This window comes from Dama dama, chromosome 5 (genome assembly GCF_033118175.1).
Source record: "Dama dama isolate Ldn47 chromosome 5, ASM3311817v1, whole genome shotgun sequence".
NCBI lineage: Eukaryota > Metazoa > Chordata > Mammalia > Artiodactyla > Cervidae > Dama > Dama dama.
Window position 1 is genome coordinate 48,602,468 of NC_083685.1, and position 12,486 is coordinate 48,614,953.

The following is a 12,486-nucleotide window of genomic DNA, read 5'->3' on the forward strand; positions in this document are numbered from 1 at the left end:
CACCTTATTTAAGAGTTTCTTTATTTAGTTCCTCTTCACTTTCTGTCATTAGGGTAGTGTCATCTGCATATCTGAAGTAATGGATATTTCTCCCAGTTTGAGAATCTTGATTCTCAATCTTGATTCCTATTTGAGTTTCATCCATACTGGCATTTTGCATGATGTACTCTGCAATAAGTTAAATAAGCAGGGTGACAATATACAGCCTTGATGTACTCCTTTCCCAATTTGGAACCAGTCCATTGTTCCATGTCTGGTTCTAGCAGTTGCTTATTGAGTTGCATACAGGTTTCTTAGGAAGCAGGTAATGTGCCTCCTAAGGTGGACTCTTCAGAGTCCCTTGGACTGCAAGGAGATCCAACCAGTCCATCCTAAAGATCAATCCTGGGTGTTCATTGGAAGGACTGATGCTGAAGCTGAAACTCCAGTACTTTGGCCACCTCATGCGAAGTGTTGACTCATTGGAAAAGACCCTGATGCTAGGAGGGATTGGGGGCAGGAGGAGAAGGAGGTGACAGAGGATGAGATGGCTCGATGGCATCACCGACTCGATGGACATGAGTCACATGTCTCACTCTGGGAGACAGTGATAGACAGGGAGGCCTGGTGTGCTGCGATTCATGGGGTCGCAAAGAGTCAAACACACCTGAGTGACTGAACTGAACTGAACTGAACTGAACTGAAGGTGGTCTAGTATTCCCATCTCTTAAAGAATTTTCCACAGTTTGCTGTGATCCACACAGTTTGTTGTGATCCACACAGTCAAGGGCTTCAGCACAGTCAATGAAGCAGAAATAGATATTTTTCTGGAATTCCTTTTTTTCTCTGATCAAACAGATGTTGGCAATTTGATCATAGAAAAAGCCAGGGAATGAAATCTATAAATACCATTTAATGCATCAACATAGTAAACATAATAAAGAGCATACATGGCAGATTCAGAATAAGTATTGTCAAAGTCTGATGTGTCTTCCTAGTATTAAGAAAATCTTTAAAAATCTGAGAAACAAAGAAAACTTCCATAACATGATGAAGATTATCTACAAAAGACTCATATGGCACAATATCAATCTTGAAAACTTGGGAAATCATGGGAAAATACTTTTAAAATAATAAGTTATATAAGGTTTTCCACAAACAGCCTGTATTAAAGACTGTACTCATATTCCTAATTAGCACAATGAAAAAACAAAATATATTAATGACATAAAAATTGGAAAAAGACAAAAAAGAATCATAATTTTTCCAAGATAATATGTGTTATTATAGAAAACTCAAAAGAATCTGTAGGTACACTAATAGAAAATGCGTCAATAATCTGAATAGACATTTTTCTCAAAGAAGAAATGTACATGGACAATAGGCACATTTTAAGAAATGCTCACCAACACTAATCATTAGTGCAATCCAAATTAAAACCACAGTGACATATCACCTCACACCTGTCAAAATGGCTAGCATCTAAATGTCTATGAATAACAAATATTACTGAGGTTATATGGGAAAGAGAACCTTAGTACACTGTTGGTGGGACGGTGAATTGGTGCTGCCACAATGGAAAAGCTGTATGGATGTTCCTCAGTTAGTGAAAATAGAACTACCACATGATCCAGGAATTAAGCTGCTGGGTATATATACAAAGAAATGAAAACACTAATTTGAAAAGGTACATGCACTCCAATGTTCACAGCAGCATTATTTATAGTAGCCAATATATGGAAGCAACATAATTTCCCATCAACAGATGAGAGGAAAAATATGATAAGGTATATTTACACAATGGAATTTATTCAGTCATAAATGATGAAATTCTGCTATTTGTAAATATGGGTTGATCTACAGAATATTATGCTAAATGAAATAAGTCAGACAGAGAAAGACAAATACTGTGTATTAGCACTTATATGTAGAATCTAAAAAAAATAAAGCAAATGAATGTATGCAACAAGACAGAAAGACTCACATATAACAGAGAACAAACTAGTGGTTACCAGTCAGGAGAGGAAAGGAGAGAGGAGTGAGATAGGGTTATGGACTAGAGAGACACAAGCTACCAACTAGAAAATAAATAAGCAAGAAGAATATAGTGTACATCAACCACAAGGAAGTATATTGGGGAAGTTTTCAGTTATTATTTCTTCAAATAAGTTCTTTGTCATCTGTCTCATCGTCTTCTCCATAGTGTGGATATTGTTTCAGAAGTCTTTTAAATTATCCTCATTTTTATCATTCTTTTCCCTTTTTTCTGTTCAACTTAACTGATTTCCTCTATACTGTCTTTCAAGTTGCTGATCTGTTTCTCTATCTAATCTAATCATATGTTGATTCCTTTAGTGTATTTCTTTTTTCACTTTTGTATTCTTCATCTTTGGCTCTTTATATTTTAATTCTGTTAAAATCCTCACTGTGTTCACTCATTCTTGACCCAAATTCATTGAGCATCTTTATGCTCATTATCATGAACATTTTATCAGATGGATTACTTATGTCTACTGTGTTTAGTTTGTCTGGGTTTTGTCTCGTTCCTTTGTTTGGAACATATTTCTGTCTCCTAATTTTGTCTCATTCTTTGTGTTAATTTCTGTGTATTAGGTAAGTCTATTATATTTTCTGATCTTGGAGAAATGACTTTATGTAGGAGATGTCTGATGGGACCCAACAACAAGCTCACCAGTGGTCACTACAGGTTCTCCATATATGATCAATATGGATCTTTCTATTGTATCAGAGTTCACCATTGTGGGCACACTGGTTAGGCATTTGGCTACTGGGCCATGCCCCATGCAGTGACTATCAGTTCTCATATGGTCAGTTTCAGTTCTTGGTACAAGTGGCGGCAGAGCCCTGGGGGTAGGTTGTGAGAGTGGGGCTGGTTCTGACCCACTGGTGAGTGGGTAAGCCTCTGGAGTAAACAGGCTAGAGAAGGGACTCCAAAATGATGCTCACCAGAACCAGCATCCTCATTGTAGAATGAGCTCCCCAAAAGGGCTGTTGCCAGCAACTCCATCCCAAGGGGATGGCCATTGCTTCCTGACTCTCCAGGAGTCTCTGCAAGGTCAGAAAGTCAGTCTCACCCAGGTTTCTTTCAAATTTCTGCCTCTGTGCTGGGCCTCAAAGTGTGGGAAATTTCGTGCTTGCTTCAAGAGTGGAGTTTCTGTTTCCAATAGCCCTCTGGTTTGGCTATACACAAGCCCCACCTGCCTTCAAAGCTATAGATTCTGGTGGCTCATTTTTCCAGTGCAGAACCTCTGGGGTAGGAGCCTGATGTGGCTCTGGCACTCCTCACTCTTTGCAACTGTGATTATCCTCTTATTTTGGAGTTGTCTACCCAGGAGGTATGTCTTTGATATATTGCATTTCCATCCCTCCTACCCATCTCCTTGTGGTTCCTTCTTTATATGTGTATTTGTGGAGAATCGTTTCTGTTAGCCTTTGGGTCATTCTCACAGACTGTTTCTTTATAAATAGTTGTCATTTGGTGTTCTGTGGGTGGAGGTGAGTTCAGGGCCTTCCTACTCTGCCATCTTGGCCACATTTGAGACAGATTAGCTTTGAGTATACGTATATTTCACACCAATCCTAACCATAAATTACGGATTCAAACACTTGTGAGAGTAAATATTTAGTTTGGTAAATTAACACATTGTATAATGACTGCCACAATATCTATGCAATTTTTAGAAACATCTATGATAGGAAGTCAAGCAAAGCAATAAGACATCTCAAAGAGTTAACAGCATGTTGCAATGGGGATTCTGGGCCATATGATATATGAGGGTTATCCTGACCAAACATATAATATAAACTAGGTAGTCCATAAGTCAGCAGTTTCTGGGACAGCACTGCAGTTTTTTTGAAGACCGTGTACTGTTCCCATCTTGCTTCACCCATCAGGGTCAGATGATCAGGCAATGAATTAATTTTGGTTGTAAAAAAATGTAAGGCTGAAGCTCATTTCTTTTGGTCATTATATAAACTAGGGACAATATATATATCCACCATTGCTGAGTTGAGTTACTCACGCTATGGAGATAAAGAGACTTAGAAGGGCTAGACTAATTATTAAAGTTATTTTCTTATTTATTAATGTTTCCCCACTTGCAAGCCTATAAGAAACAGTTGGTTCCCTTCACTAAAGACGTTAAGTAGTAAATAAAAGAATATAATCATAATTCAGAAAAACAAGGCATAATTAGATACTTCTTTAACATACAGCCATTCAATGTTAAACAAAATCTTTTTAAAGCTTTTAAGATATTGGATCGTCCTTAACATTGTATCTAGTTCTGCATTAGTCTATGCTATGAACTCTTTGGAGAAAAAGGCTATTGGAAAACAAATATGCACTTAAATAAACATAAATCCATAATTAAATTTTGAAACTTCCTGAAGACATTTTATTTTTACCAAAATATAAGGAATACAGGAGAGAATAGCACTTTTAAATACCATAAATCACTTTGGGGTTTTTAATAATGTCTGTGAGAAAATAATTCAATTTAAGGTGCTAACATCTGAAAAAAAATCATTTCGAGTTCATTTATATTTGAAGTGAGTAACAACATTTGCATTTATAAACTGTCACTATTTACTGCACTTCCCATGCTTTATGACACTCCACAACTCTTACATTTATTTTACCAGCTATTACATTCATAAAAATATAAATACTTACAATTTAGACAAGTCAATCTCTGTAATAATACTAGTCAACAACAGTTCTTATTCATTTCTATTGACTGAAAAGTAAACAGAGGAATTGAAATAGAAAAATGTATCTGTTATGATAAAGAAAAGAGTTTAATAAAACTTAATCTCATTGAGAATTTTTCTTAAACTGATTAGTTACTCCAAGTTCTTCATTCAGTGATAAATTCCTTTTTCAGCTCACAGAAAGAAGTCAAATAATTTACCTGAGTAAAGAAAGTGCTTTTGAGTTCAAAAATAGTGCTTCAAAATAGTTTTCCTTACTTGAATTATTGTGCCTTCTAAAAAGAAGACACATTTCTGATACATTTTTCTTTCTTAAACAGGGATTTATAATAATTATTATTTACAGAATCATGCCAATTACCACAAATCTTTCTCCGTAATCCCAAATGCATATATTGTCTCATAGTTTTTGTATCCTCAATAACACATAAATAGCATAGTATTTTATTAAAGTGAAGTTGCTCAGTCGTGTCCGACTCTTTGCGACCCCACAGACTGTAGCCTACCAGGCTCCTCTGTCCATGGGATTTTCCAGGCAAGAATACTGGAATGGGTTGCCATTTTCTTCTCCAAGGGATCTTCCCAACCCAGGGATCGAACCTGGGTCTCCCGCATTGTAGGCAGATGCTTTTACCGTCTGAGCCACCAGGGAAGTCCCATATGTCATTAATCATGTATTTTGTCCTGTGGGTTCATCTGTCTATTCAATAGTTTGATTAAATCAGCTATAATTTCCTTGAGCAGAGGAACCTATATTTTGACTTCCCAATATTTATTTCAATTATGGAAGACATAAACATATAGTAAATTGTTTTAAATATGAATAAAGAATAAGGTAATTAGCCTCCAATTAAAATAAACAAATTTTTAAAAAAGTATACATATATAAGTAAATATAGACAGAAGGTGGTAAATCATATCTTCTAACATAAGCCATATATTATTGAAATGCATATCTTTTGTTTTCTTATATTATTGCAAAAAGACAGAAATAAAACCTATCTTAAATGAAAACTTTTAATGAATTTATCCACTTGTTAAAGGAAATTATTTTCATTTTTTGATTCCTTTAAAAATATTTATATTCCTAATGTACATGTTGCTTAAATAAAAGAAAATTTATTTTCCAAATATACGCTTTGTAATTAAAAGTGTATGTCTTTGTATATATATGATTGAGTTTCTTCACTATTCACCTGAAACTATTATAACATTATTAATTGGCCATACCTCAATACAAAGTAAAAAGATTTTTTTTTAAAAAGAAAATCAATGTGTAGCTAGAAAATATTCTTTCATTAGAAGTTATATTTTTTAATTTACAGAACTTCATCATTTGCAAAATAAAATTTAAAATACAGTGAAGTTATGAGTTTAATTATAAATTAATCAGATTTAAAGTCTTTTTATATTCAACAACTGTACAGTCATTCATTCCATAAGTGATTCATGCAAATAAATACAATATATATTAAAATATATATTAAATGTAACTCTATAGATTTTCCTACTGGTGCACATAACTTATCAGGCTTGAATAAAAGGCATCATTTTATTTTTAATAATTTAAACATGGTTCTCATAATTCCATTAATTTCAAAATACAATAATACTATATTTAAAAGTTCATTGAAACTTGTAAAAAACTGAATGATAAGTCACCTTTTAATTACTTTCCTCAAAGGCAATAAACTCTTCATTAGCCATGAGGTTATGGTGTATGTAAAGCACTATAGATTCATTTAAATTTTTATGAAATGTTAAATAGGCTTCCATAAAACTTTTATGATAATTCAGCCAGAGTCAATATTTGCTTCTTTATCTCTCCACATAATGCAGCTCTATGGTAAATTAGTTTGTTCAGTAATACCTGAAGATAAACTGGGACTACACTACAAATACTCATTGAGCTACCAGTTTTGATCATCCATCTTTTCATCTATTGGTTTGTCTTTAAACAATCAGTGTTTATAGTGAATTTATAATGTATTTAGTGAATTTCTAGCATGTACCAGCAATTATCCACCCAAGTCACTGAAGAAAGTTGGGAATAAAAGTGGTAATCTTTGTCATATTGAATGCTAGATTTAGAGGAAGGAGAAAAACACATACACTCATAAACACATAACTAAAAAACAAAATCAATAAAGAAGTGATATTCCTATAATGATAAGCACAATAATAGAATTGAAGAAGTCAAGTAGTAGGTGGTCTCTATTAAAAAGAGCAAAGAAAGCTCTCAGATATGATGACACTTGCACTCACACAGGAAAGATGAGAAGATGAGAGGCATGCAAAGAGGAAAGGAAAGAAAGAACTTTAAAGAGGGAAAAGGCAGTGCAGGAGTTCTAAAGCAGAAATGAGCAGGGCATATATATGGAACAGAAAGAAGACCAGAGTGGCTGAAGCATAAGGAGGAACAAGAGATAAGTTCAGAGAAGCTAGGTAACATAAGCTAAATCAAACTACTAGATGTGTAAGCACAAACTTAAAGACTGTCTTGCAATTATATAGAAATACAAAGAGGTAAAACGCATCTCTAATAGAAGCAAGATCTCATGTGCAAGATCACATTAATAGACTTGAACAGGCTAATGTTTGTAATAAATATACCTCCTACATGTGTAATGTGTCCACACAATAGACTTCTATTCCTTAATCAGGTATCCGGATCAAGGCAGAGGCAGGTTGATGGAAATGCTTTGGTCCTAATAGTAATTCAGCTGTAAGATATCAGAGACATGAGTCCTCCAAGATTGCTCTAGGCGATAACATTCAGCTAGCAGAGGGTACAAGGAGTCATGAGTGGAAGGCATTTTTTTTTTTTTTTAGGGCCAAGGGTAGGAGAGGCACGAGTTACTTACATTCACCTTAGTAGAATAGAAGGCAATCACATGGCCACACATAACAAGAAGGGAGGACAGGAAATATGATCTAGGAAGACGTAGAAATGATGATACTCAATAGACACTGCTACAATGCTGTATTTCTATATTTTGGACCTAGTACTCATCTATATCAGAGGTAATTTGTCTTCATAATTATTTTGGGAGTAGGCAGGACATGGAATACTCTTTAAAATTAGATATAAGATGTTCTTTAGTGGATACTTGCAGTTTATATAGCTTTTTAAACCTTTTTATATAGCTATTATAGCTATATAGTTTATATAACTTTTTTAGACCTACAGTATAGCCGATGGAAGTCTCCCCAGGTGGCACAGTGGGAAAGAATCGACTCAGCAATGCAAGAGACAAAATAGACATAGATTGGATCCTTGGGTTGGAAAGGATCCCCTGGAGAAGGAAGTGGAAATCCACTCCAGTATTTTTGCCTGGAAAATTCCAAGGACAGAGGAGTTAGACAGGCTATAGTCCATGGGGTCACAAAGAGTTGGACACAGTTGAGTGACTTGAGCACAAAGTACATGGAACTCTGCTCAATGTTATGTGGCAGCCTGGCTGGAAGGGGAGTTTAAAGGAGAATGGATACATGTGTATGTATACCTGAGTCTCTTTGCTATTCGTCTAAAAATATCACAACATTGTTAATTAGCTATACCCCAATATAAAAATCTTTTTTTTTCTAAAGCACTATTTTAAATATTTCTTATCTAATAAATACTTAAGTACTATACTTTTGGTAAAAGAGAAATACAAGCTTGGTAGAAAGACATGGTTATTTTTGTTCAGAAATTATAAAAACATTTATCTTGAAATCTGATTTATCCAGAAGAAATACTCACACACTGAAGTGACTTCCCTGGAGTTTTGATGCTAACTTGATTAAATCTGCATGTACAAGAGAAATATGTACTTAAAATAAAGCTTGACATGATCTTCAGAAACTACTTTGTACCACCTATGAGTATAAATTGAACCGGCCATCAATTCTTGAGAAGTTCTTGATTATATTCATTCATTGTCTGATTTTTAATGCATATGAATGAACCTTCTTTCAGCATTTCAGAAAGTCAGTGACCTAGGCTCTCATTTGAGAATACATTATTCTGTATTGTTCTTCAGTCCCAATAGATATACTGGATTAGAGAAATTATCTTGGTGAAATGGTTTGGATGATATCCAACCTAGCCACTCCTTTAGGTATTTTCTGTTTATCCCTAAAAGCCAGACCACACAGACATAAGTTTACTGAGCTTTATTTTAATATTAAGTCCTTGGCCCCTGTCTAAAGAAATTGCACTATCCAGCCATTTGAAATCTGTTACTGCATTATCTATATGAAAACTATAGAAAAACCTATCATTCTGGGCTCCTTAGATAGAGTCCCTGATGAAGTTTAAAGCTTGTTTTGTTTTTGGTAGAAGTATGCAAGTTATAATTAACTTCTCCTAAGGAATTAAGGGCTTCCCTGGTAGCTCAGACGGTAAAGCGTCTGCCTACAGTGTGGGAGACCTGGGTTCGATCCCTGGGTCAGGAAGATCCCCTGGAGAAGGAAACGGCAACCCACTCCAGTATTCATGCCTGGAAAATCCCATGGACCAAGGAGCCTGGTGGGCTACAGTTTATGGGGTTGCAAAGAGTCGGACATGACTGAGAGACTTCACTTCAAGGAATTAATGTTCTTATCCTTTCATGTGATGATAGCTCTACAAGTGATCATGTTTCATCCTATCAACTGGACTGCCATAAAGACGAGTAAACAATCAGAAGCTCAATTATGGAGTATTAGTGTGGTTTTACTTTCCTTCTCTCCTTAGGATATAGGTAGATATATCTATGAAAGAAAAAGTGAAAATGTTAGCTGCTCAGTCACGTCCAACTCTTTGTACCCCATGGACTGTAGTTTGCCAAGTTCTGCAGTACATGGAATTCTCCAGGCAAGCATAGATGAGTGGGTAGTCATTCCCTTTTCCAGGGGATCTTCCTGACCCAGGGATCGAACCCTGGTCTCCTGACTTGCAGGCAGATTCATCCATCTCTCTCTCTCTCTCTCTCTCTCTCTCTCCTCTTTGTGACCCTACAAACTGTAGCCTGCCAGGCTCCTTTGTCCATGAAACTCTCCAGGCAAGATTACTGGAGTGGTTTGCCATTTCCTCCCCCATGGGATCTTACCAGGGGTTGAGCCTGCATCTCTTATGTCTCCTGCGTTAGCAGGCAGGTTTTTTACTATTATTGCCACCTGGGAAGACCATATATATTTCTTTATGTATATTTTATATATGTATTTTATTATGTATATTATATATAGCATATATAGTATATATTATATATATATATTTTTTCCACTGATACTTTGATTTCTATTTCACCCCTTTTTTTCAGTATTGTTATATATATATGTGTATATATGCACATATATATGTATGTATTTTCAGGGAAGCACATACACATCTACATGTATAAATTTATTCATAAGTATATACATGTGTACATATACATATATGTATATATTTTTTCTACTGATACTTTGTTTTGGTTTCTATTTCATTCTTTTTCAGTACTGTTATTGTTACCTGTCTCAATGATTTTGGGGAAAGATGAACATCCGCACAAATAAAAATGAGACATCTAAAGATTCACTAAAGCAAATTGTTAGAGATGATTGTTCAACAAGACAGCTCACAAGTTTCTCCTCATTCCTCACGTCTGTGGTCAACACCACTGCCTACATGACTGGGCACTTCAGGACTTAATTTATGTGGTATATACAAGTTCCATTTCCATATAACTCTGAATGTTTAAAAAGGACTTAAGCAATTTTCTGGAATGGCTCAGAAGGCTGTCTCTTATTGCAATTGTACTGCAATGCCTAGGACATCCTGTCTTGCATTAATGTATAAATGCATGCACATAAGCATGAACTTTGATTTAAACAGAAGGCACTTCCGAGGTCCAAGGATCTTAAAACAAAAGACAGAATGGACAACTTAGGAAAGTTGAGAAAAACATTTGATTGTAGAGCCATAAATAGGGAACTCAAACTACTTTTTCAGCAAGTTCTTTTAACAGTAACAAAATGCAGACTATTCTGCCTTTCTGTTTCTTGGGTCAGTCTCCTGTCAAACTCTTAGAGGCAATAAGGTTCTGAAAGCAGTCTAAAATTAATGGAAATCTCAAGCACCTGCTAAGGAAACAATGGATGGGTGTTATCATTAAGTACCAATTAGCTTGAACAGGAGGCAAATATGAGTCACAGTATCTGTATAGTACTTGACATTTTACAAGTTGCTTTCTCATAGAGTACTTCATTTGATATTCAGAGAAAAGGAAACAATAATAAAAACAAATGAAGGAATATGCAAAGAAACATTGTAGTGAAGAAAGAAAAGTACTGTTGTCCTCTGATTTCACAGTTGCCGAATTTGAAGTTCAGAAAGGTTAAATGACGGCTCAGTTTCACGGTGAGTTAACAACACTGTTCTAGGTTAGAGTTAATAGACAGATCACCTTATTCAAGGCCTGTGCATTGTCTCATAAGTAACTTGTTAATTATTTTACCAATTCTCCATGCCAGAACACATAAGAAAGATTGACTCTATCCAGACTTACTCTGAAAATTTTAATAAATAGTGTCAGAGTTGGGCAGCAGTGCTGATTTCTGGTCAGATTAAAGAAGCAATTTTCTTAGAAGTCTCTATATTTTTTTTCACTGAAAGTTTATAAATATCAATATTGGTAATAGTTATAGTACAAAGTGAACTTTGACCATGGTCTTGAAAATTGCATTATCTAGCTTCATAGATTTCCTATTTGGAAATAGCTATGATTTCAAATATTCACTATATAATTCTATCTGGCTTCAGTAAGGCTGTACATAATACTCTGTATACCCAACTCATTGTGAAGCATGTCAAATTCAGTGAGCAGTAGAGCATAGCTGGGTTGTGGAAACCTCTCCTTTTTTCTCTGCTTCAGTGCTCCTTGTCTTGACCCAGGAAAGATATACCAGCATTTTATAATCACAGTTAAACTATCAAACAATACAAGTTATATCACTAAGAAGTTGAGGGAGAAAGGAAGCTACTGTTGTATTGTTTTATAAGTCTAATTCATTCTTTTAAGAAATGAAAATATTTAGCTATACTAAATTGGCAAGAATTATTTTCCCTTTTGACAAGTTGACCTCTGTTGGGAAGATTTATTAAAATAAAACCTACTCCCAAATCAAAAAACCTCTCCACAAAAATAGAAGAGAAAGAACACAGTTAAATAGGCATTAAAGCAGAATGTTATGTGCATCACATACAACCTAATAAGAGACTGCAGTGATAGAAGTCTCACCCTTTGTATAGCCAAGCAGATATGACCCATTACACATGCATTCTCAAGATAAACAATAACTAGTCCTCAAGCAAGAGGACTTGTTGGAACCATTTACCACAGGAAATTTATTCTAGATTCATCTGGTCTTTGGTGGACCACCTGTGTTTATTAATTGTTTTAATCCAAAGGGAAATGAACTTCTAGCATCTTTTCAATAAGGGGAAAATTTGCATCTTGAAGCAAGGCACCCACTGAAGTTAGGTTCCTACTCTTCAAAAAAAACCTGGGAGATAGAGGTCCTTTCTTCTTTAATGATTATAATTTCAAAGAGATGATTTCTAGAGCCTTGAGAAAGACATTTCAGGGAACTAAATTTGGCGAGAGGCTTATTTAGCTTTTAAAAAGATATTCACATACTTCAAAGACACAGAAAGAACTGGAACTTCCCTAATAGTCCAGTGGTTGACTCCATGCTTCCATTGCAGGGAGCAAGGGTTTGATTCCTGTTTGGGGATGATCCAGCATGCTGTGGCATGACTGGAAAAAA

The 12,486-nt window shown here is 35.2% G+C and overlaps 1 non-coding gene across 1 annotated transcript; it reads right to left on the bottom strand.

Annotated features, from left to right (window-relative positions):
• Nucleotides 1-5,292: 5,292 nt before the first annotated feature.
• Nucleotides 5,293-5,365, bottom strand: TRNAC-ACA (transfer RNA cysteine (anticodon ACA)). The gene has a single exon. It is a non-coding gene; the product is annotated as a tRNA-Cys (tRNA).
• Nucleotides 5,366-12,486: the final 7,121 nt, after the last annotated feature.